The sequence below is a fragment of the Mustelus asterias genome, unplaced genomic scaffold (genome assembly GCF_964213995.1).
Source record: "Mustelus asterias unplaced genomic scaffold, sMusAst1.hap1.1 HAP1_SCAFFOLD_185, whole genome shotgun sequence".
NCBI classification, from domain to species: domain Eukaryota; kingdom Metazoa; phylum Chordata; class Chondrichthyes; order Carcharhiniformes; family Triakidae; genus Mustelus; species Mustelus asterias.
This window is the reverse complement of record NW_027590183.1, coordinates 158,924-183,074: the sequence shown is the minus strand read 5'-3', so window position 1 is coordinate 183,074 and position 24,151 is coordinate 158,924. Positions and strand designations below refer to the sequence as shown.

At 49.2% G+C, this 24,151-nt stretch overlaps 1 protein-coding gene across 4 annotated transcripts in view; it reads right to left on the bottom strand.

The window, feature by feature from the left end:
• LOC144485334 (NACHT, LRR and PYD domains-containing protein 3-like) overlaps positions 1 to 22,949 on the bottom strand; it is an 87,928-nt gene extending 64,979 nt beyond the window's left edge. Inside the window, exons 1-3 of one of the 4 annotated variants that reach the window (XM_078203522.1) lie at positions 22,714 to 22,949; positions 13,847 to 14,012; positions 3,357 to 3,566 (exon numbers count right to left, since the gene is read on the bottom strand). The gene's annotated coding sequence lies outside the window, so the exon portion shown is untranslated. Of the gene's footprint in view, positions 1 to 3,356; positions 3,567 to 6,121; positions 6,267 to 13,846; positions 14,013 to 16,600; positions 16,727 to 22,713 lie in introns of those variants that run through there. The other 3 variants (XM_078203524.1, XM_078203523.1, XM_078203525.1) reach the window with 3 other exon arrangements.
• Between the last annotated feature and the right edge of the window lie 1,202 nt (positions 22,950 to 24,151).

The following is a 24,151-nucleotide window of genomic DNA, read 5'->3' as shown; positions in this document are numbered from 1 at the left end:
ACACGACTGCCTCACTGCGCCAGGGACCCGGGTTCGATTCCTGGCTTGGGTGACTGTCCGTGAGGGGTCCACACTTTCTCCCATGTCTGTGTGGGTTTACTCGGGATGCTCCAGTTTCCTACCCTGGTCCGAAAGACATGATGGTCCAGTGCATTGGCCATGCTAAATTCTCCCTCAGTGAAGCCGCACAGGCACTGGAGTGTGGCAACTCAGGGATTCTCACAGTAACTTCATTGCAGTGTTAATGTAAGCCTACTTGTGACACTAATAAATCAACTTTAAACAGACGTGGGCCATTCAGAAGTGTTCTGGAATTTAACATGATCACAGCATTACGATCCCACTTGATATTAACACCTGATAAGTCACGTCCAAAGATGGAACACGGCTTCACATATTTGAATAACATTTTGGCGAATGGGCAAGAGCTGGAGGCCAAGGTCTCCGCTCGCCTGAATAGCTGGACAGGACTGCTCTGAGTGCGAGTTCTCATCATAAACCAGCTGATTGCCTCCATGCTGTGGTACCGGCTGGTCACTTCCACCCCTCCCCACCTTTGTCATAAACATCCAGAGAACACTCGTAGAGTTCTTCTGGGAGAAAAGACCGCACTGGGTCACTGCTGTGGTTCGGAGTCTCCTGCTGAGGGAGGGCGATCAGGCACTGGTGACCTTCCACCTTCAGACCCTGCAGGGATACCTCCTCGTTGAATCCCCTCCTCAATGGTGTGCCCTGGCGATGTACGTCTTCCGCCAGGTGTGAAATTACTCTCCCTCCTTCTGAAAGTCTGGGTCATGGTCACCTCGAGGTACATCTCTCCCCTGTCTGGAGTAGCAGCTGTCGTTCGGAAGTCGCTGCTGTGGAATCTGCTCCTCCACCAACACCATTTCAGTTGGCTGGCAGAGAGGAAGGCTGTGACTGCTGTGTGACAGGGTCAGGGACGTGCTGGTGGTGGAGTGGACTGGATGACACCCCACGAGCTTGCTGAGTATGTGGTGGAGGACTTTCAGCTCATGGCCAATGGAATCTATGACCTGAGAACAGTCGTGCTCGGACACGACGTCACACGTGGTCTTGAGGAGGTACAACTGCGTGATGGGATCCCGTCTAAACGTACCTGCTCGGGCGGAACTTCACATTGACCCGAAACCCAGACCTCACTTCCTGGATCTGGCACCCCATAGTTTGAGCTGCCTTGCAGTAATACCCTCCATGCCTTTTGCCTCAGCACAAAGGGTTTCCTGTCTGGGCTGCTGCTGCACACCTTCCACTACTGTATCCTCACCCATCACCCGCACACGCCTTGGTTCGCCTTGCTGCTGTCTGGCGGTGGAGGTTCCCACTGGAGGTCCCCCTCTGAAGGGATCCTCTTCCAATACATTGGGGACCTGGGGTGGAAGCTGGTGCACGCAGCGATACCACGCAACCGTAAGTTGTACCGATTCACTGGCTCACAAGAAACCTGCCCTTCTTGGGATCTTGTGGAGTCCGTGGGCCACGTCTACATTCAGTGTCTTCGGCTGCACTCCCTTTTGGTTCCCGCAAATAACTTTCATTGATGTTCTGTTTGCACTTCAGTCCCACGCTCCTGATCTACGGGCACCTGGTACGGAGGGGTAGGGGTGAGGAAGGCAGAGGACCTCCCTGTGAACCTGCTCCTGGGCCTGGCTAGATTGGCCATAATTAGGCCCAGGCAGACGGCAACCAAAATGATCGTCCCACACGACTGTCTTCCCCTCTACTGCAGCTCCATACGTGGCAGGGTGTCCCTGGAGAGGGAGCATGCTTAGTCCACAAGCACCATTGAGGCCCGGCAGGGGCTGGCGTCCATTATCGATCCCTTTAATCACGTGCTGATTTGATATTTTAAGTTTCCTTTACACTTTGCTTTATTTTGCTGAGGGCAGTTCCTGACTTTTTTAAGGGGCCACTGCTTTTATTTTGTCCCTCAGTTTATCTGATTTATTTGGTTTGCCAATAGGATGAGTTCACCTGTGGGCTTGTTGGAAGGAAATTGGGAGCACAAGCAATTCACACCAATGGTTTCTGTCCCTGGCTGTTACTCAGGGCCACCCAACTGATTTTACACTTTGATCTTCAAGAACTAAGGGTCATCTCTCACGACACTACTAATGCCCTCTCTGATATACACAAATTGCCCCACCACTGGCTCCCTGTTTTTTATCGTTGCTGCTTCCTCACTTCGCATCTCAATTTCTATCTTCCCTGCGTCTGTATCAGTGTGTCTCTCTCCAGCTCACTGTTCTTCCTCCTCTCCCTGACCCCCGTCTGTCTCAGTGTCGGTTCGCCCTGGTCTCTCTCTCCTTTCTGATTAACATATCTCATCGCCTCTGTCTATCTCCAGAATCTGCCTCACACGGACTGATCCCCTCGCCTGGCCCCCCACCCAGCTGCTTTCTCTCCACCGGTTGGTGTCCACACCTCTGTCTCTGGTACTGAGATCAGTCAGATCGTTACCCTGGCAACACAGGAAATCGCTCAGCAAAAATAACTGAAAACGGAAATAACAAAACCACCATCACACACCCTGTTGGAGAGCAATCAAAGTAAAGGAGACAAAATGGTTACCCGGCACACAAAATGGACTCTGGGAAAAGACATTAAGAGGCACTGACTTTGGGCACAGACATTACATAAAGAGTTAAAACCTTTAGTGTTTAAATTACTGCAGGAAACAGGTCAGACCTTGAGGCACCTTAAACTCGAGATAAAAGCAGACCCAGAACAATGAGTTTGATGACGAGATCAGCCACTGATGAGGGACATAAATGCATAAATGTATATAACAAGATCAGCCATTGATGGAAGACATAACTGCATATATGTATCTACTCTATGTATAACCATGTGTTAACTGTCGATGTCCGTACCTGTCGACTCAACTTGTAACGATGTGCTAACGGCTAATGTCCACACTGTCTATTATCTAACAATGTATAAAAGATGCTCAACTACCATTGTGTAGTTGAGAAGGTGAGTGCCTGTACTGTGGAGTGCCAGCGCTTCTCCCAAAGCTTTGTCTGAATAAAACTGTTTGTTGAACCTCCAAGTCTGACTCCGAAGTGGCGAATTTCCCATCACACACCCTCAGTTCAGTTCAGAGGAAGATTAACCCAGAACAGTCAACCAGTTCTGTTTAACAATGAAACTGCAATTCCAATATTGCGTGTTTTACGGACCAAAACGTGACGCTGTCGGGGGCTTGTGAAATTCAGGCGCGGTGTTTCACGAGACACAAACTGCTCCAACTCCATGGTACATCACACAGCCTTACACTGGATAATTGTGCTTGGTGCTCACACACTCCACATCTCACTCAGCATTTCCAACCTCACCTTATCATCTTTTTGTACTTGCTACAGGACCAGAGTAAATGGAACTTCCTCTCCAGAAAATATATGGAAGCTGTTTGAATGTGAAGGGTTCTCTCTGGCTGGCGCTCTCACAATACTGTGCTGGTTCACCTCTTATAGTTCTTCAGGCCACAATCCCTGCTGAATTGCAACTGTGGATATTCACAATTAATCCAGCGCTCCCCCGGAGATCTGATTATGCCAAGAGAGAGAAAGAGAGTCAAATAGAGCCAGTGTGAATCAAAATGACAATTTAGCCACATACCCGACATCAAAAGATGCTGAAGGGGAAGCAGGAGTGTTGGAAATGTTTCAATTACAGTATTACCATTCGACATATTAACGAAGTTCACAAACTATCTGATCTCATAGACTCCATCCTCCCCGGGTTACACACCGTCTGATCTCACTGACTCCATCCTCCCCGGGTTACACACTGTCTGATCTCACTGACTCCATCCTCCCCGGGTTACACACTGTCTGATCTCACTGACTCCATCCTCCCCGGGATTAAACTAGAAAGGGTGCAGAAAAGATTTACAAGGATGCTGCCGGGACTTGATGGATTGAGTTACAAGGAGAAGCTGAATAGACTGGGACTTTTTTCTCTGGAGCGTAGGAGGCTGAAGGGTGACCTTATAGAGGTCTATAAAATAATGAGGGGAATAGACAAGGTAGATAGTCAATATCTTTTCCCAAGGGTAGGGGAGTCGAAAACTAGAGGGCATAGGTTGAAGGTGAGAGGGGAGAGATACAAAAGTGTCCAGAGGGGCAATTTTTTCACAGAGGGTGGTGTGTGTCTGGAACAAGCTGCCAGAGGTCGTGGTGGAAGCGGGTACAATTTTATCTTTTAAAAAGCATTTAGATAGTTACATGGGAACAATGGGTGTAGAGGGACATGGGCCAAATGCGGGCAATTGGGATTAGCTTAGGAGTTTAAAACAAAAAGGACGGCATGGACAAGTTGGGCCGAAGGGCCTGTTTCCATGCTGTAAACCTCTATGACTATGGGAATAGATAAGATAGAAGCAGGGAAGTTGGTTCCACCGGTAGGTGAAACTAGAACTAGGGGGCATGGCCTGAAAATAAGGGGTGCAGATTTAGGACTGAGTTGAGGAGGAACTTCTTCACACAAAGCGTTGTGAATCTGTGGAATTCCCTGCCCGGTGAAGCAGTTGAGGCTGCCTTATTGAATGATTTTAAGGCAAGGATAGATAAATTTGGAGGCCATTTGGTCCATCCAGTCTGCACCGCCCACAATCCCACCCAGACCCTATCCCCGTGTTTACCCTGCTAATCCCCCTGACACCGAGGAGCAATTTAGCATGGCCAACGCACCTATCCTGCTCATCTCTGGAGAGTCGGAGGAAATCCCCGCAGACACGGGGAGAATGTGCAGACTCCCCACAGACAGTGAGCCAAGGCCGGCAAAGTCAGCGAGGTGAAAGTTGTGCAGTAGAAGCCCAGACAGGGCAAAAGGGAGGGGAGGGGATTTCCAGGAGACACAAACATTGTGGGTTCCAGTTCTCTCTGTCTATAGAGTTTGGGATTTGGGGCTGCTGTGGCAATACACGTGTTGCACTGTGAATGTGCACATATCCTCGTATTCAATCAACCTCTGTCAGTTTCCTTGCATTTGTTGATTTACAGCCGCACAAAGCAATTTAGTTTCATGTGCTGCAAATGCTCAGACAGGGCCCAGACTGAAATAATGGAGAGAGATCTGGTGCTGTGTTTACTCAGACAAGCGCTTGATTGCAGTAATTTAGATGCTGCAGCAGTGTTTACACAGACACGGCCCGGATTGTAATAACAGATCTTTCTCTGAAACATTGAATCATCCAATTGCTGCAGTGCAGGAGGAGGCCATTCGGTCCATCCAGTCTGTACCGCCCACAATCCCACCCAGACCCTCTCCCCGTGTTGACCCTGCTAATCCCCCCTGACACTGAGCAGCAACTGAGCCTGGCCAGTGCCCCCCTGTGCTGCTGATGTTTGGAGAGTGTGAGGAAAGGGCCGCAGACACGGGGAGAATGTGCAGACTCCACACAGACAGTGAGCCAAGGCCGGGAATTGAAGCCGGCTCCCTGGCGCTGTGAGACCGCAGCACCAACCACTGAGCCACCGCGCCGCCCACAATGTAACTGACCGTCCCCGCTCTGTTAATATGATACAAAGACGGGCTGTATTTACACAGGAAACCGACATTTTAATCCTCAAGCTGAATGTTGTTGGAGTTGAAACTTTTTCTGGGCCGTTAATTCCTCAAACCCGGAAATACCCGGACACGCAGTGAACAAACGGCAGTGCGCCTGCGCGCAGTCGGAAGCGGGCCGCACCCTCCCGGAGTGCAGTTCGCGCAGGCGCACTCGGGGCGGCGAGGGCTGGTTTCCGGCTCGCGGATTGGTCAGCTCCCGGTCACGTGCTGCGAGCGGGCAGTGACTTCAGACCCCCCCCCTCTCCAGCCGCGCGCAGAAACCGTTAACGGCCGCGCCACGTGACCGCGAGCCGCTCTCACTGAGTGGGCGGGACCTCACCGCACCCTCATTCCCCATTGGTGCGTTCTGCTGTCCGTCAAATGAACACAGCCAATAGGAAGCCGCTCCAGCAGAATGATTGACAGCCAGTGCGGGGCGCACTCGGGCAGCTTGTGATGAAGCAGCGACTCGCTGCCACTGGGGACAATCCCAGTCAGCGAGAGTCGGCGCCGCTGAAGCGGAGACTTTTTCTCTTATTTAATTCCTTACCGTTATTCAAAGATTCGGTGTGAAGCCGCTGGGAAAGCCCCGCACACGCAGTGAGAAACGGCGCGGCGCCTGAACTCCGCACTCGAGACGGCGGCGGGCTGATTGTCCCGCTCGCCGATTGGCCAGATCCAGGTCACGTGCTGTGCGTCGGCAGTGACGTCAGAACGCCCCCTCCAGCCGCGCGCGGAAACCGTTTAACGGCCGCTTCCAGCCACGTCACTGAGGGGGCGGCACCTCATTGCGTCATCATTCAGATTTACATACAGCATGGAAACAGGCCCTTCAGCCCAACTTGTCCAGGCTGCCCCTGTTTTTAAACCCCTAAACTCGTCCCAATTGCCCACATTTGGCCCATATCCCTCTAGACCCATCTAACTAAATGCTTTTTGAAAGACAAAATTGTTCCCACCTCTACTACTCCCTCTGGCAGCTCGTTCCAGACACTCACCACCCTCTGTGAGAAATAATTGCCCCTCTCACCTTCGACCTCTGCCCTCTAAGGTTTAGACTCCCCGACCTTTGGGAAAAGACATGAACTGTCCAGCTGATCTGTGCACTCATTATTTTGTAGACCTCGATAAGATCACCCCTCAGCCTCCTACGCTCCAAAGGAAACAAGTCCCAGTCTATCCAACTCCTCCTTAGAACTCAATCCATCAAGTCCCGGGAGCATCCCAGTAAATCTTTTCTGTACTCATTCTAGTTTAATAATATCCTTTCTATAATAGGGTGACCAGAACTGTACACGGTATTCCAAGTGTGGCCTTACCAACGTCTTGTACAACTTCAACAAGACGTCCCAACTCCTGTATTCAATGTTCTGACCAATGAAACCAAGCATGCCGAATGCCTTCTTCACCACTCTGTCTACCTGTGACTCCACTTTCAAGGAGCCATGAACCCGTACCCGAGATCTCTTTGTTCTGTAACTCTCCCCAACACCCTACCATTAACTGAGTAAGTCCTGCCCTGAATCAATCTACCAAAATGCATCACCTCGCATTTGTCCAAATTAAACTCCATCTGCCATTCGTCAGCCCACTGGCCCAATTGATCAAGATCCCATTGCAACCCGAGATAACCTTCTTCACTGTCCACTGTGCAACCAATCTTGGTGTCATCTGCAAACTTACCAACCATGCCTCCTATATTCTCATCCAAATCATTAATATAAATGACAAATAACAGTGGACCCAGCACTGATCCCAGAGGACACCGCTGGTTACAGGCCTCCAGTTTGAAAAACAACCCTGGACAACCATTCACTGGCTTCTGTCATCAAGCCAATTTTGTATCCATTTAACTACCTCACCCTGGGGTCCATGATGGAGGTTGTGCAACAACCTGCCATGTGGTACCTTGTCAAAAGCCTCATTGATTCACTGCACAATCCATCACTGCACCCTCATTCTCCATTGGTGCATTCTGCTGTCCATCAGCTGAACACAGCCAATAGGAAGCCGCTCCAGCAGAATGATTGACAGCCAGTGTGGGTGGAGTCGGGCAGATTGTGATGAAGCAGCGACTCGCTGTGGATTCGCTGCCATTGAGGACAATCCCAGCCAGCAAGAGGCAGCAAGGGCGGCACCTTCCGTCCCCAAGCGCAGCATTCGCACCATCCCACTTTCTCTTCCATTTGGACAGCACCACAAACAGCTTCTTGTTGTTCTTCCATTGGCAGCACCCCCGGGTGCTCCCGTTCCAGCACCTTTCCTCTTAATGATGGGGGAATGAGGCTCTCATAGCCCAGAATAAACATCCAGCAACATCGACAACTCCCAGCTTCCACACACTTATCACCGTAACTCCGGGTGCTTTCTACTCATCCTCCCTCTCTGGACAAGTTGCACTCCCTGCCTCATAACCGGATCATTCCGGGTGACTTTCTGCACCTGGTTAGCGGAACTTTATCTACTTGTCTGAAATATATTATCAAAGTACACCTGCAAACCGAGATACGGAGACCTCATAATTGATCCGAGCCCTCATAATTGACAAGGGACACATCAAATCGAGGGGAGGCGGGAGAGCAAATTGCTCAGGGAGGGAGCAAACAGAGTGAGCAAATTGTTCAGGGAAGGAGGAGAGAGGAAGAGAGAGAGCAAGTGGTTCAAGGAGGAGGGAGAGGAAGAGAGAGAGAGAGAGGGAGGGCGCAACTGGTTCAGGGAAGGAGGAGGGAGATATAGAGGGAGAGAGAGGAAGAGATAGAATGAGAATTCAGGGAAGTGGAGAGACATATACTCAGGATGGTGCGGCACGGTAGCACAGTGGTTACCACTGCTGCTTCACAGCTCCAGGGACCTGGGTTCGATTCCCGGCTTGGGGCACTGTCTGTGTGGAGTTTGCACATTCTCTTCGTGTCTGCGTGGGTTTCCTCCGGGTGCTCCGGTTTCCTCCCACAGTCCAAAGATGTGCGGGTTAGGTTGATTGGACATGCTAAAATTGACCCTTAGTGTCCTGAGATGCGTAGGTTAGAGGGATTAGCGGGTAAATGTGTAGGGATATGGGAGTCGGGCCTGGGTGGGATTGTGGTCGGCGCAGACTTGATGGGCCGAATGGCCTGTTTCTGCACTGTAGGGTTTCTATGATTGATGATCTGTTTTCAGACTGGAATCACCCAGATATACTCAGTATTGATGCTGTTTATTCAGACTAGAATCACCCAGATATACTCAGTGTTGATGGTCTGTATTCAGACTAGAATCTCCCAGATATTCTCAGTGTTATAATGCTGTTTATTCAGACTAGAATCTCCCAGATATTCTCAGTGTTATAATGCTGTTTATTCAGACTAGAATCTCCCAGATATTCTCAGTGTTATAATGCTGTTTATTCAGACTAGAATCTCCCAGATATTCTCAGTGTTATAATGCTGTTTATTCAGACTAGAATCTCCCAGATATTCTCAGTGTTATAATGCTGTTTATTCAGACTAGAATCTCCCAGATATTCTCAGTGTTATAATGCTGTTTATTCAGACTAGAATCTCCCAGATATTCTCAGTGTTATAATGCTGTTTATTCAGACTAGAATCTCCCAGATATTCTCAGTGTTATAATGCTGTTTATTCAGACTAGAATCTCCCAGATATTCTCAGTGTTATAATGCTGTTTATTCAGACTAGAATCTCCCAGATATTCTCAGTGTTGATGGTCTGTATTCAGACTAGAATCTCCCAGATATTCTCAGTATTGATGCTGTTTATTCAGACTAGAATCTCCCAGATATTCTCAGTATTGATGCTGTTTATTCAGACTAGAATCTCCCAGATATTCTCAGTGTTATAATGCTGTTTATTCAGACTAGAATCTCCCAGATATTCTCAGTATTTGATAGTCTGTATTCAGACCATCAATACTGAGTATATACTGGAATCACCCAGATTTTCAGTGCTGAGGCTGTTTCTTTTCAAACACTTTCTCACCGTTATTCAGTCACCATTTCCTCTCGCGCACGCTCAGACGGCATGCTGATGCATGCGTGTTGAGTGGTCCCGCGCCCTGTTTCCAGTTTGATTCAGCATAGGCGCATTGCCGGTCATGACTGTCCCTGCGCAGACGAGAAGCCCAAGGGAGGAATTACGCTGCCCCCCTCCTCGTGTAGCCAGATGTCAATCAACTGTCCCTCGCCAATAGAGAGCTCAGCCTCATTGTGGTCACTGATTGATAGAAAGAAACCCAGTACGTTTGATGTATTACTGTCGCATGTATGAGCACACAGTGAAAAGTATTGTTTCTTGCACAAGGTACAGACAAAGCATACCATTCATAGAGAAGGAAACGAGAGAGTTCAGAATGTCATGTGACAGTGATAGCTATTTTAGAGAAAGGGGAGGAGATGGAATAGTAGAGGGACAGACAGAGCGAGAGAGAGCAAATGGTTCAACAACAGAGAGCAACTGGTTCAGGGAGGTGAGGGAGAACAAAATGGTTCAGGGAGGGAGGAGAGAGAGAGAGAGCAAATGCTTCAGGTAGGGAGGAGAAAGAGCAAATGAAAATTCATCCAAGATGGTGCGACAGACTCCTTGCGAGCTGTGCACAGCCTACACTCTCACTCTATGGTTCTAAAACTCTATTCGAACTCTTTTAAACTCTCCAGACTTTTGAATGAACCTACATTGTATGAAGTTGATTTTTCTCTGCACCCTAACTCTGACTATAACACCCAACTCTCTACTTTCCTTCTCTGTGTTTGGTATGCTTTGTCAGTATAGCACGCAAGAAATAATACTTCTCACTGTATACTAATACATGTGACAATAATCAATCAAATGGCTCAGGGAGGGAGGAGAGGGGGCAAATCGGGTGGCACAGTGGTTAACACGACTGCCTCACTGCGCCAGGGACCCGGGTTCGATTCCTGGCTTGGGTGACTGTCCGTGAGGGGTCCACACTTTCTCCCATGTCTGTGTGGGTTTACTCGGGATGCTCCAGTTTCCTACCCTGGTCCGAAAGACATGATGGTCCAGTGCATTGGCCATGCTAAATTCTCCCTCAGTGTAGCCGCACAGGCACTGGAGTGTGGCAACTCAGGGATTTTCACAGTAACTTCATTGCAGTGTTAATGTAAGCCTACTTGTGACACTAATAAATCAACTTTAAACAGACGTGGGCCATTCAGAAGTGTTCTGGAATTCAACATGATCACAGCATTACGATCCCACTTGATATTAACATCTGATAAGTCACGTCCAAAGATGGAACACGGCTTCACATATTTGAATAACATTTTGGCGAATGGGCAAGAGCTGGAGGCCAAGGTCTCCGCTCGTCTGAATAGCTGGACAGGACTGCTCTGAGTGCGAGTTCTCATCATAAACCAGCTGATTGCCTCCATGCTGTGGTACCGGCTGGTCACTTCCACCCCTCCCCACCTTTGTCATAAACATCCAGAGAACACTCGTAGAGTTCTTCTGGGAGAAAAGACCGCACTGGGTCACTGCTGTGGTTCGGAGTCTCCTGCTGAGGGAGGGCGATCAGGCACTGGTGACCTTCCACCTTCAGACCCTGCAGGGATACCTCCTCGTTGAATCCCCTCCTCAATGGTGTGCCCTGGCGATGTACGTCTTCCGCCAGGTGTGAAATTACTCTCCCTCCTTCTGAAAGTCTGGGTCATGGTCACCTCGAGGTACATCTCTCCCCTGTCTGGAGTAGCAGCTGTCGTTCGGAAGCCGCTGCTGTGGAATCTGCTCCTCCACCAATACCATTTCAGTTGGCTGGCAGAGAGGAAGGCTGTGACTGCTGTGTGACAGGGTCAGGGACGTGCTGGTGGTGGAGTGGACTGGATGACACCCCACGAGCTTGCTGAGGATGTGGTGGAGGACTTTCAGCTCATGGCCAATGGAATCTATGACCTGAGAACAGTCGTGCTCGGACACGACGTCACACGTGGTCTTGAGGAGGTACAACTGCGTGATGGGATCCCGTCTAAACGTACCTGCTCGGGCGGAACTTCACATTGACCCGAAACCCAGACCTCACTTCCTGGATCTGGCACCCCATAGTTTGAGCTGCCTTGCAGTAATACCCTCCATGCCTTTTGCCTCAGCACAAAGGGTTTCCTGTCTGGGCTGCTGCTGCACACCTTCCACTACTGTATCCTCACCCATCACCCGCACACGCCTTGGTTCGCCTTGCTGCTGTCTGGCGGTGGAGGTTCCCACTGGAGGTCCCCCTCTGAAGGGATCCTCTTCCAATACATTGGGGACCTGGGGTGGAAGCTGGTGCACGCAGCGATACCACGCAACCGTAAGTTGTACCGATTCACTGGCTCACAAGAAACCTGCCCTTCTTGGGATCTTGTGGAGTCCGTGGGCCACGTCTACATTCAGTGTCTTCGGCTGCACTCCCTTTTGGTTCCCCCAAATAACTTTCATTGATGTTCTGTTTGCACTTCAGTCCCACGCTCCTGATCTACGGGCACCTGGTACGGAGGGGTAGGGGTGAGGAAGGCAGAGGACCTCCCTGTGAACCTGCTCCTGGCTAGATTGGCCATAATTAGGCCCAGGCAGACGGCAACCAAAATGATCGTCCCACACGACTGTCTTCCCCTCTACTGCAGCTCCATACGTGGCAGGGTGTCCCTGGAGAGGGAGCATGCTTAGTCCACAAGCACCATTGAGGCCCGGCAGGGGCTGGCGTCCATTATCGATCCCTTTAATCACGTGCTGATTTGATATTTTAAGTTTCCTTTACACTTTGCTTTATTTTGCTGAGGGCAGTTCCTGACTTTTTTAAGGGGCCACTGCTTTTATTTTGTCCCTCAGTTTATCTGATTTATTTGGTTTGCCAATAGGATGAGTTCACCTGTGGGCTTGTTGGAAGGAAATTGGGAGCACAAGCAATTCACACCAATGGTTTCTGTCCCTGGCTGTTACTCAGGGCCACCCAACTGATTTTACACTTTGATCTTCAAGAACTAAGGGTCATCTCTCACGACACTACTAATGCCCTCTCTGATATACACAAATTGCCCCACCACTGGCTCCCTGTTTTTTATCGTTGCTGCTTCCTCACTTCGCATCTCAATTTCTATCTTCCCTGCGTCTGTATCAGTGTGTCTCTCTCCAGCTCACTGTTCTTCCTCCTCTCCCTGACCCCCGTCTGTCTCAGTGTCGGTTCGCCCTGGTCTCTCTCTCCTTTCTGATTAACATATCTCATCGCCTCTGTCTATCTCCAGAATCTGCCTCACACGGACTGATCCCCTCGCCTGGCCCCCCCACCCAGCTGCTTTCTCTCCACCGGTTGGTGTCCACACCTCTGTCTCTGGTACTGAGATCAGTCAGATCGTTACCCTGGCAACACAGGAAATCGCTCAGCAAAAATAACTGAAAACGGAAATAACAAAACCACCATCACACACCCTGTTGGAGAGCAATCAAAGTAAAGGAGACAAAATGGTTACCCGGCACACAAAATGGACTCTGGGAAAAGACATTAAGAGGCACTGACTTTGGGCACAGACATTACATAAAGAGTTAAAACCTTTAGTGTTTAAATTACTGCAGGAAACAGGTCAGACCTTGAGGCACCTTAAACTCGAGATAAAAGCAGACCCAGAACAATGAGTTTGATGACGAGATCAGCCACTGATGAGGGACATAAATGCATAAATGTATATAACAAGATCAGCCATTGATGGAAGACATAACTGCATATATGTATCTACTCTATGTATAACCATGTGTTAACTGTCGATGTCCGTACCTGTCTACTCAACTTGTAACGATGTGCTAACGGCTAATGTCCACACTGTCTATTATCTAACAATGTATAAAAGATGCTCAGCTACCATTGTGTAGTTGAGAAGGTGAGTGCCTGTACTGTGGAGTGCCAGCGCTTCTCCCAAAGCTTTGTCTGAATAAAACTGTTTGTTGAACCTCCAAGTCTGACTCCGAAGTGGCGAATTTCCCATCACACACCCTCAGTTCAGTTCAGAGGAAGATTAACCCAGAACAGTCAACCAGTTCTGTTTAACAATGAAACTGCAATTCCAATATTGCGTGTTTTACGGACCAAAACGTGATGCTGTCGGGGGCTTGTGAAATTCAGGCGCGGTGTTTCACGAGACACAAACTGCTCCAACTCCATGGTACATCACACAGCCTTACACTGGATAATTGTGCTTGGTGCTCACACACTCCATATCTCACTCAGCATTTCCAACCTCACCTTATCATCTTTTTGTACTTGCTACAGGACCAGAGTAAATGGAACTTCCTCTTACCTTCCTCTCCAGAAAATATATGGCAGCTGTTTGAATGTGAAGGGTTCTCTCTGGCTGGCGCTCTCACAATACTGTGCTGGTTCACCTCTTATAGTTCTTCAGGACACAATCCCTGCTGAATTGTAACTGTGGATATTCACAATTAATCCAGCGCTCCCCCGGAGATCTGATTATGCCAAGAGAGAGAAAGAGTGTCAAATAGAGCCAGTGTGAATCAAAATGACAATTTAGCCACATACCCGACATCAAAAGATGCTGAAGGGGAAGCAGGAGTGTTGGAAATGTTTCAATTACAGTATTACCATTCGACATATTAACGAAGTTCACAAACTATCTGATCTCATAGACTCCATCCTCCCCGGGTTACACACTGTCTGATCTCACTGACTCCATCCTCCCCGGGTTACACACTGTCTGATCTCACTGACTCCATCCTCCCCGGGTTACACACTGTCTGATCTCACTGACTCCATCCTCCCCGGGTTACACACTGTCTGATCTCACTGACTCCATCCTCCCCGGGATTAAACTAGAAAGGGTGCAGAAAAGATTTACAAGGATGCTGCCGGGACTTGATGGATTGAGTTATAAGGAGAAGCTGAATAGACTGGGACTTTTTTCTCTGGAGCGTAGGAGGCTGAAGGGTGACCTTATAGAGGTCTATAAAATAATGAGGGGAATAGACAAGGTAGATAGTCAATATCTTTTCCCAAGGGTAGGGGAGTCGAAAACTAGAGGGCATAGGTTGAAGGTGAGAGGGGAGAGATACAAAAGTGTCCAGAGGGGCAATTTTTTCACAGAGGGTGGTGTGTGTCTGGAACAAGCTGCCAGAGGTCGTGGTGGAAGCGGGTACAATTTTATCTTTTAAAAAGCATTTAGATAGTTACATGGGAACAATGGGTGTAGAGGGACATGGGCCAAATGCGGGCAATTGGGATTAGCTTAGGAGTTTAAAACAAAAAGGACGGCATGGACAAGTTGGGCCGAAGGGCCTGTTTCCATGCTGTAAACCTCTATGACTATGGGAATAGATAAGATAGAAGCAGGGAAGTTGGTTCCACCGGTAGGTGAAACTAGAACTAGGGGGCATGGCCTGAAAATAAGGGGTGCAGATTTAGGACTGAGTTGAGGAGGAACTTCTTCACACAAAGCGTTGTGAATCTGTGGAATTCCCTGCCCGGTGAAGCAGTTGAGGCTGCCTTATTGAATGATTTTAAGGCAAGGATAGATAAATTTGGAGGCCATTTGGTCCATCCAGTCTGCACCGCCCACAATCCCACCCAGACCCTATCCCCGTGTTTACCCTGCTAATCCCCCTGACACCGAGGAGCAATTTAGCATGGCCAACGCACCTATCCTGCTCATCTCTGGAGAGTCGGAGGAAATCCCCGCAGACACGGGGAGAATGTGCAGACTCCCCACAGACAGTGAGCCAAGGCCGGCAAAGTCAGCGAGGTGAAAGTTGTGCAGTAGAAGCCCAGACAGGGCAAAAGGGAGGGGAGGGGATTTCCATGAGACACAAACATTGTGGGTTCCAGTTCTCTCTGTCTATAGAGTTTGGGATTTGGGGCTGCTGTGGCAATACACGTGTTGCACTGTGAATGTGCACATATCCTCGTATTCAATCAACCTCTGTCAGTTTCCTTGCATTTGTTGATTTACAGCCGCACAAAGCAATTTAGTTTCATGTGCTGCAAATGCTCATACAGGGCCCAGACTGAAATAATGGAGAGAGATCTGGTGCTGTGTTTACTCAGACAAGCGCTTGATTGCAGTAATTTAGATGCTGCAGCAGTGTTTACACAGACACGGCCCGGATTGTAATAACAGATCTTTCTCTGAAACATTGAATCATCCAATTGCTGCAGTGCAGGAGGAGGCCATTCGGTCCATCCAGTCTGTACCGCCCACAATCCCACCCAGACCCTCTCCCCGTGTTGACCCTGCTAATCCCCCCTGACACTGAGCAGCAACTGAGCCTGGCCAGTGCCGCTGTGCTGCTGATGTTTGGAGAGTGTGAGGAAAGGGCCGCAGACACGGGGAGAATGTGCAGACTCCACACAGACAGTGAGCCAAGGCCGGGAATTGAAGCCGGCTCCCTGGCGCTGTGAGACCGCAGCACCAACCACTGAGCCACCGCGCCGCCCACAATGTAACTGACCGTCCCCCGCTCTGTTAATATGATACAAAGACGGGCTGTATTTACACAGGAAACCGACATTTTAATCCTCAAGCTGAATGTTGTTGGAGTTGAAACTTTTTCTGGGCCGTTAATTCCTCAAACCCGGAAATACCCGGACACGCAGCGACAAACGGCAGTGCGCCTGCGCGCAGTCGGAAGGGGGCCGCACCCTCCCGGAGTGAAGTTCGCGCAGGCGCACTCGGGGCGGCGAGGGCTGGTTTCCGGCTCGCGGATTGGTCAGCTCCCGGTCACGTGCTGCGAGCGGGCAGTGACTTCAGACCCCCCTCTCCAGCCGCGCGCAGAAACCGTTAACGGCCGCGCCACGTGACCGCGAGCCGCTCTCAGAGTGGGCGGGACCTCACCGCACCCTCATTCCCCATTGGTGCGTTCTGCTGTCCGTCAAATGAACACAGCCAATAGGAAGCCGCTCCAGCAGAATGATTGACAGCCAGTGCGGGGCGCACTCGGGCAGCTTGTGATGAAGCAGCGACTCGCTGCCACTGGGGACAATCCCAGTCAGCGAGAGTCGGCGCCGCTGAAGCGGAGACTTTTTCTCTTATTTAATTCCTTACCGTTATTCAAAGATTCGGTGTGAAGCCGCTGGGAAAGCCCCGCACACGCAGTGAGAAACGGCGCGGCGCCTGAACTCCGCACTCGAGGCGGCGGCGGGCTGATTGTCCCGCTCGCCGATTGGCCAGATCCAGGTCACGTGCTGTGCGTCGGCAGTGACGTCAGAACGCCCCCTCCAGCCGCGCGCGGAAACCGTTTAACGGCCGCTTCCAGCCACGTCACTGAGGGGGCGGCACCTCATTGCGTCATCATTCAGATTTACATACAGCATGGAAACAGGCCCTTCAGCCCAACTTGTCCAGGCTGCCCCTGTTTTTAAACCCCGAAACTCGTCCCAATTGCCCACATTTGGCCCATATCCCTCTAGACCCATCTAACTAAATGCTTTTTAAAAGACAAAATTGTTCCCACCTCTACTACTCCCTCTGGCAGCTCGTTCCAGACACTCACCACCCTCTGTGTGAAATAATTGCCCCTCTCACCTTCAACCTCTGCCCTCTAAGGTTTAGACTCCCCGACCTTTGGGAAAAGACATGAACTATCCAGCTGATCTGTGCACTCATTATTTTATAGACTCGCTGTGGATTCGCTGCCATTGGGGACAATCCCAGCCAGCAAGAGGCAGCAAGGGCGGCACCTTCCGTCCCCAAGCGCAGCATTCGCACCATCCCACTTTCTCTTCCATTGGCAGCACCCCCGGGTGCTCTTGGTGCTCCCGTTCCAGCACCTTTCCTCTTAATGATGGGGGAATGAGGCTCTCATAGCCCAGAATAAACATCCAGCAACATCGACAACTCCCAGCTTCCACACACTTATCACCGTAACTCCGGGTGCTTTCTACTCATCCTCCCTCTCTGGACAAGTTGCACTCCCTGCCTCATAACCAGATCACTCCGGGTGACTTTCTGCACCTGGTTAGCGGAACTTTATCTACTTGTCTGAAATATATTATCAAAGTACACCTGCAAATCGAGATACGGAGACCTCATAATTGACAAGGGACACATCAAATCGAGGGGAGGCGGGAGAGCAAATTGCTCAGGGAGGGAGCAAACAGAGTGAGCAAATTGTTCAGGGAAGGAGGAGGGAGATATAGAGGGAGAGAGAGGAAGAGATAGAATGAGAATTCAGGGAAGTGGAGAGACATATACTCAGGATGGGGCGGCACGGTAGCACAGTGGTTAGCACTGCTGCTTCACAGCTCCAGGGACCTGGGTTCGATTCCCGGGTCACTGTCTGTGTGGAGTTTGCACATTCTCCTCATGTCTGTGTGGGTTTCCTCCGGGTGCTCCGGTTTCCTCCCACAGTCCAAAGATGTGCGGGTTAGGTTGATTGGCCATGCTAAAATTGACCCTTAGTGTCCTGAGATGCGTAGGTTAGAGGGATTAGTGGGTAAATGTGTAGGGATATGGGAGTAAGGCCTGGGTAGGAGTAAGGCCTGGGTGGGATTGTGGTCGGTGCAGACTTGATGGGCCGAATGGCCTGTTTCTGCACTGTAGGGTTTCTATGATTGATGATCTGTTTTCAGACTAGAATCTCCCAGATATACTCAGTATTAATGCTGTGTATTCAGACGAGAATCTCCCAGATATTCTCAGTGTTATAATGCTGTTTATTCAGTCTAGAATCTCCCAGATATTCTCAGTGTTATAATGCTGTTTATTCAGACTAGAATCTCCCAGATATTCTCAGTATTTGATAGTCTGTATTCAGACCATCAATACTGAGTATATACTGGAATCACCCAGATTTTCAGTGCTGAGGCTGTTTCTTTTCAAACACTTTCTCACCGTTATTCGGTCACCATTTCCTCTCGCGCACGCTCAGACGGCATGCTGATGCATGCGTGTTGAGTGGTCCCGCGCCCTGTTTCCAGTTTGATTCAGCATAGGCGCATTGCCGGTCATGACTGTCCCTGCGCAGGCGAGAAGCCCAAGGGAGGAATTACGCTGCCCCCCTCCTCGTGTAGCCAGATGTCAATCAAGTGTCCCTCGCCAATAGAGAGCTCAGCCTCATTGTGGTCACTGATTGATAGAAAGAAACCCAGTAAGTTTGATGTATTACTGTCGCATGTATGAGCACACAGTGAAAAGTATTGTTTCTTGCACAAGGTACAGACAAAGCATACCATTCATAGAGAAGGAAACGAGAGAGTTCAGAATGTCATGTGACAGTGATAGCTATTTTAGAGAAAGGGGAGGAGATGGAATAGTAGAGGGACAGACAGAGAGAGAGAGAGCAAATGGTTCAACAACAGAGAGCAACTGGTTCAGGGAGGTGAGGGAGAACAAAATGGTTCAGGGAGGGAGGAGAGAGAGAGAGAGCAAATGCTTCAGGTAGGGAGGAGAGAGAGCAAATGAAAATTCATCCAAGATGGTGCGACAGACTCCTTGCGAGCTGTGCGCAGCCTGCACTCTAATTCTACCTCTCACTCTCACTCTATGGTTCTAAAACTCTATTCGAACTCTTTTAAACTCTCCAGACTTTTGAATGAACCTACATTGTATGAAGTTGATTTTTCTCTGCACCCTAACTCTGACTATAACACCCAACTCTCTACTTTCCTTCTCTGTGTATGGTATGCTTTGTCAGTATAGCACGCAAGAAATAATACTTCTCACTGTATACTAATACATGTGACAATAATCAATCAAATGGCTCAGGGAGGGAGGAGAGGGGGCAAATCGGGTGGCACAGTGGTTAGCACTACTGCCTCACTGCGCCAGGGACCCGGGTTCGATTCCTGGCTTGGGTGACTGTCCGTGAGGGGTCCACACTTTCTCCCATGTCTGTGTGGGTTTACTCGGGATGCTCCAGTTTCCTACCCTGGTCCGAAAGACATGATGGTCCAGTGCATTGGCCATGCTAAATTCTCCCTCAGTGTAGCCGCACAGGCACTGGAGTGTGGCAACTCAGGGATTCTCACAGTAACTTCATTGCAGTGTTAATGTAAGCCTACTTGTGACACTAATAAATCAACTTTAAACAGACGTGGGCCATTCAGAAGTGTTCTGGAATTTAACATGATCACAGCATTACGATCCCACTTGATATTAACACCTGATAAGTCACGTCCAAAGATGGAACACGGCTTCACATATTTGAATAACATTTTGGCGAATGGGCAAGAGCTGGAGGCCAAGGTCTCCGCTCGCCTGAATAGCTGGACAGGACTGCTCTGAGTGCGAGTTCTCATCATAAACCAGCTGATTGCCTCCATGCTGTGGTACCGGCTGGTCACTTCCACCCCTCCCCACCTTTGTCATAAACATCCAGAGAACACTCGTAGAGTTCTTCTGGGAGAAAAGACCGCACTGGGTCACTGCTGTGGTTCGGAGTCTCCTGCTGAGGGAGGGCGATCAGGCACTGGTGACCTTCCACCTTCAGACCCTGCAGGGATACCTCCTCGTTGAATCCCCTCCTCAATGGTGTGCCCTGGCGATGTACGTCTTCCGCCAGGTGTGAAATTACTCTCCCTCCTTCTGAAAGTCTGGGTCATGGTCACCTCGAGGTACATCTCTCCCCTGTCTGGAGTAGCAGCTGTCGTTCGGAAGCCGCTGCTGTGGAATCTGCTCCTCCACCAATACCATTTCAGTTGGCTGGCAGAGAGGAAGGCTGTGACTGCTGTGTGACAGGGTAAAGGACGTGCTGGTGGTGGAGTGGACTGGATGACACCCCACGAGCTTGCTGAGTATGTGGTGGAGGACTTTCAGCTCATGGCCAATGGAATCTATGACCTGAGAACGGTCGTGCTCGGACACGACGTCACACGTGGTCTTGAGGAGGTACAACTGCGTGATGGGATCCCGTCTAAACGTACCTGCTCGGGCGGAACTTCACATTGACCCGAAACCCAGACCTCACTTCCTGGATCTGGCACCCCATAGTTTGAGCTGCCTTGCAGTAATACCCTCCATGCCTTTTGCCTCAGCACAAAGGGTTTCCTGTCTGGGCTGCTGCTGCACACCTTCCACTACTGTATCCTCACCCATCACCCGCACACGCCTTGGTTCGCCTTGCTGCTGTCTGGCGGTGGAGGTTCCCACTGGAGGTCCCCCTCTGAAGGGATCCTCTTCCAATACATTGGGGACCTGGGGTGGAAGCTGGTGCACGCAGCGATACCACGCAACCGTAAGTTGTACCGATTCACTGGCTCACAAGAAACCTGCCCTTCTTGGGATCTTGTGGAGTCCGTGGGCCACGTCTACATTCAGTGTCTTCGGCTGCACTCCCTTTTGGTTCCCCCAAATAACTTTCATTGATGTTCTGTTTGCACTTCAGTCCCACGCTCCTGATCTACGGGCACCTGGTACGGAGGGGTAGGGGTGAGGAAGGCAGAGGACCTCCCTGTGAACCTGCTCCTGGGCCTGGCTAGATTGGCCATAATTAGGCCCAGGCAGACGGCAACCAAAATGATCGTCCCACACGACTGTCTTCCCCTCTACTGCAGCTCCATACGTGGCAGGGTGTCCCTGGAGAGGGAGCATGCTTAGTCCACAAGCACCATTGAGGCCCGGCAGGGGCTGGCGTCCATTATCGATCCCTTTAATCACGTGCTGATTTGATATTTTAAGTTTCCTTTACACTTTGCTTTATTTTGCTGAGGGCAGTTCCTGACTTTTTTAAGGGGCCACTGCTTTTATTTTGTCCCTCAGTTTATCTGATTTATTTGGTTTGCCAATAGGATGAGTTCACCTGTGCGCTTGTTGGAAGGAAATTGGGAGCACAAGCAATTCACACCAATGGTTTCTGTCCCTGGCTGTTACTCAGGGCCACCCAACTGATTTTACACTTTGATCTTCAAGAACTAAGGGTCATCTCTCACGACACTACTAATGCCCTCTCTGATATACACAAATTGCCCCACCACTGGCTCCCTGTTTTTTATCGTTGCTGCTTCCTCACTTCGCATCTCAATTTCTATCTTCCCTGCGTCTGTATCAGTGTGTCTCTCTCCAGCTCACTGTTCTTCCTCCTCTCCCTGACCCCCGTCTGTCTCAGTGTCGGTTCGCCCTGGTCTCTCTCTCCTTTCTGATTAACATATCTCATCGCCTCTGTCTATCTCCAGAATCTGCCTCACACGGACTGATCCCCTCGCCTGGCCCCCCCACCCAGCTGCTTTCTCTCCACCGGTTGGTGTCCACACCTCTGTCTCTGGTACTGAGATCAGTCAGATCGTTACCCTGGCAACACAGGAAATCGCTCAGCAAAAATAACTGAAAACGGAAATAACAAAACCACCATCACACACCCTGTTGGAGAGCAATCAAAGTAAAGGAGACAAAATGGTTACCCGGCACACAAAATGGACTCTGGGAAAAGACATTAAGAGGCACTGACTTTGGGCACAGACATTACATAAAGAGTTAAAACCTTTAGTGTTTAAATTACTGCAGGAAACAGGTCAGACCTTGAGGCACCTTAAACTCGAGATAAAAGCAGACCCAGAACAATGAGTTTGATGACGAGATCAGCCACTGATGAGGGACATAAATGCATAAATGTATATAACAAGATCAGCCATTGATGGAAGACATAACTGCATATATGTATCTACTCTATGTATAACCATGTGTTAACTGTCGATGTCCGTACCTGTCTACTCAACTTGTAACGATGTGCTAACGGCTAATGTCCACACTGTCTATTATCTAACAATGTATAAAAGATGCTCAGCTACCATTGTGTAGTTGAGAAGGTGAGTGCCTGTACTGCGGAGTGCCAGCGCTTCTCCCAAAGCTTTGTCTGAATAAAACTGTTTGTTGAACCTCCAAGTCTGACTCCGAAGTGGCGAATTTCCCATCACACACCCTCAGTTCAGTTCAGAGGAAGATTAACCCAGAACAGTCAACCAGTTCTGTTTAACAATGAAACTGCAATTCCAATATTGCGTGTTTTACGGACCAAAACGTGACGCTGTCGGGGGCTTGTGAAATTCAGGCGCGGTGTTTCACGAGACACAAACTGCTCCAACTTCATGGTACATCACACAGCCTTACACTGGATAATTGTGCTTGGTGCTCACACACTCCACATCTCACTCAGCATTTCCAACCTCACCTTATCATCTTTTTGTACTTGCTACAGGACCAGAGTAAATGGAACTTCCTCTTACCTTCCTCTCCAGAAAATATATGGAAGCTGTTTGAATGTGAAGGGTTCTCTCTGGCTGGCGCTCTCACAATACTGTGCTGGTTCACCTCTTATAGTTCTTCAGGCCACAATCCCTGCTGAATTGTAACTGTGGATATTCACAATTAATCCAGCGCTCCCCCGGAGATCTGATTATGCCAAGAGAGAGAAAGAGAGTCAAATAGAGCCAGTGTGAATCAAAATGACAATTTAGCCACATACCCGACATCAAAAGATGCTGAAGGGGAAGCAGGAGTGTTGGAAATGTTTCAATTACAGTATTACCATTCGACATATTAACGAAGTTCACAAACTATCTGATCTCATAGACTCCATCCTCCCCGGGTTACACACTGTCTGATCTCACTGACTCCATCCTCCCCGGGTTACACACTGTCTGATCTCACTGACTCCATCCTCCCCGGGTTACACACTGTCTGATCTCACTGACTCCATCCCCCCCGGATTACACACTGTCTGATCTCACTGACTCCATCCCCCCCGGATTACAAACTGAATGCTCTCTGAGCAACAATGGCTGCAGCTGTTGGGCAATGAGCACTAACACTCCAGTTACATTTATTATTGTAAACCAGCAACTGAGACACCAGATTCTGGCCCAATGGAGTTATTCAAGAAGATGCTCAGAATTTCACGAACTCAGGATGACAAGTGAAGTGAATCTATGGCAGGTCATCGTCAACTGTCCTTATCGAGGATGACATCTACTCAGGGTAAATGGAGTTAAGATGCAGATTAGGCAACATTTAATTAAATAGAGGAAGAGGCTCAAGGGGCGGAATAATTTCATCCTGTTACTGTATTTAAATGTTGGTTGAATAATGAAGTGTGAAACTTCTGGAGGATTTGCACCTCCCTTTTAATCAGTTGATCTTGGATTGTTTATTTCAGATGGTGCAACATTTTTATTCAGAGAATGATCAGATAATCGGGTTCAAAGGACAAACTTTAGAAACGATAGTTTAGCAAAAACACTTTCAATGTTCCATCCTGTGCCAGTTATAGAATCAGGCCCCTAAACTTACTGATAGTTTTATTCTGGGTTCAACCAAATCTCTGAACAAAAGATTTGCTATCGAGTGATTTTAAATATACAGATTTGGAAATTACTGATTTATAACCTGATCCAACATGCTGAGGATTCTAGATCGGATTCACGAGGTTAAATATCAATTTTGATGTTAAATTGATAAGAGTAAGACAGGTGAGAGCAGTGTGCACTCTAACACTGCTTCCAACTCTCCATCTCTGTTGGGCGAGGTCCACTGGTTCTCCTGCACCCACTTGGCAGGACAAGACAACAATTCAGGTTGTTGTTTTACTGTGTGTAAATTACAGACAGTGTGGGCCTCCAAATGAAAAGAGAGAATCGAGCCAAAGTTTTGAGTCAAGATGACCCT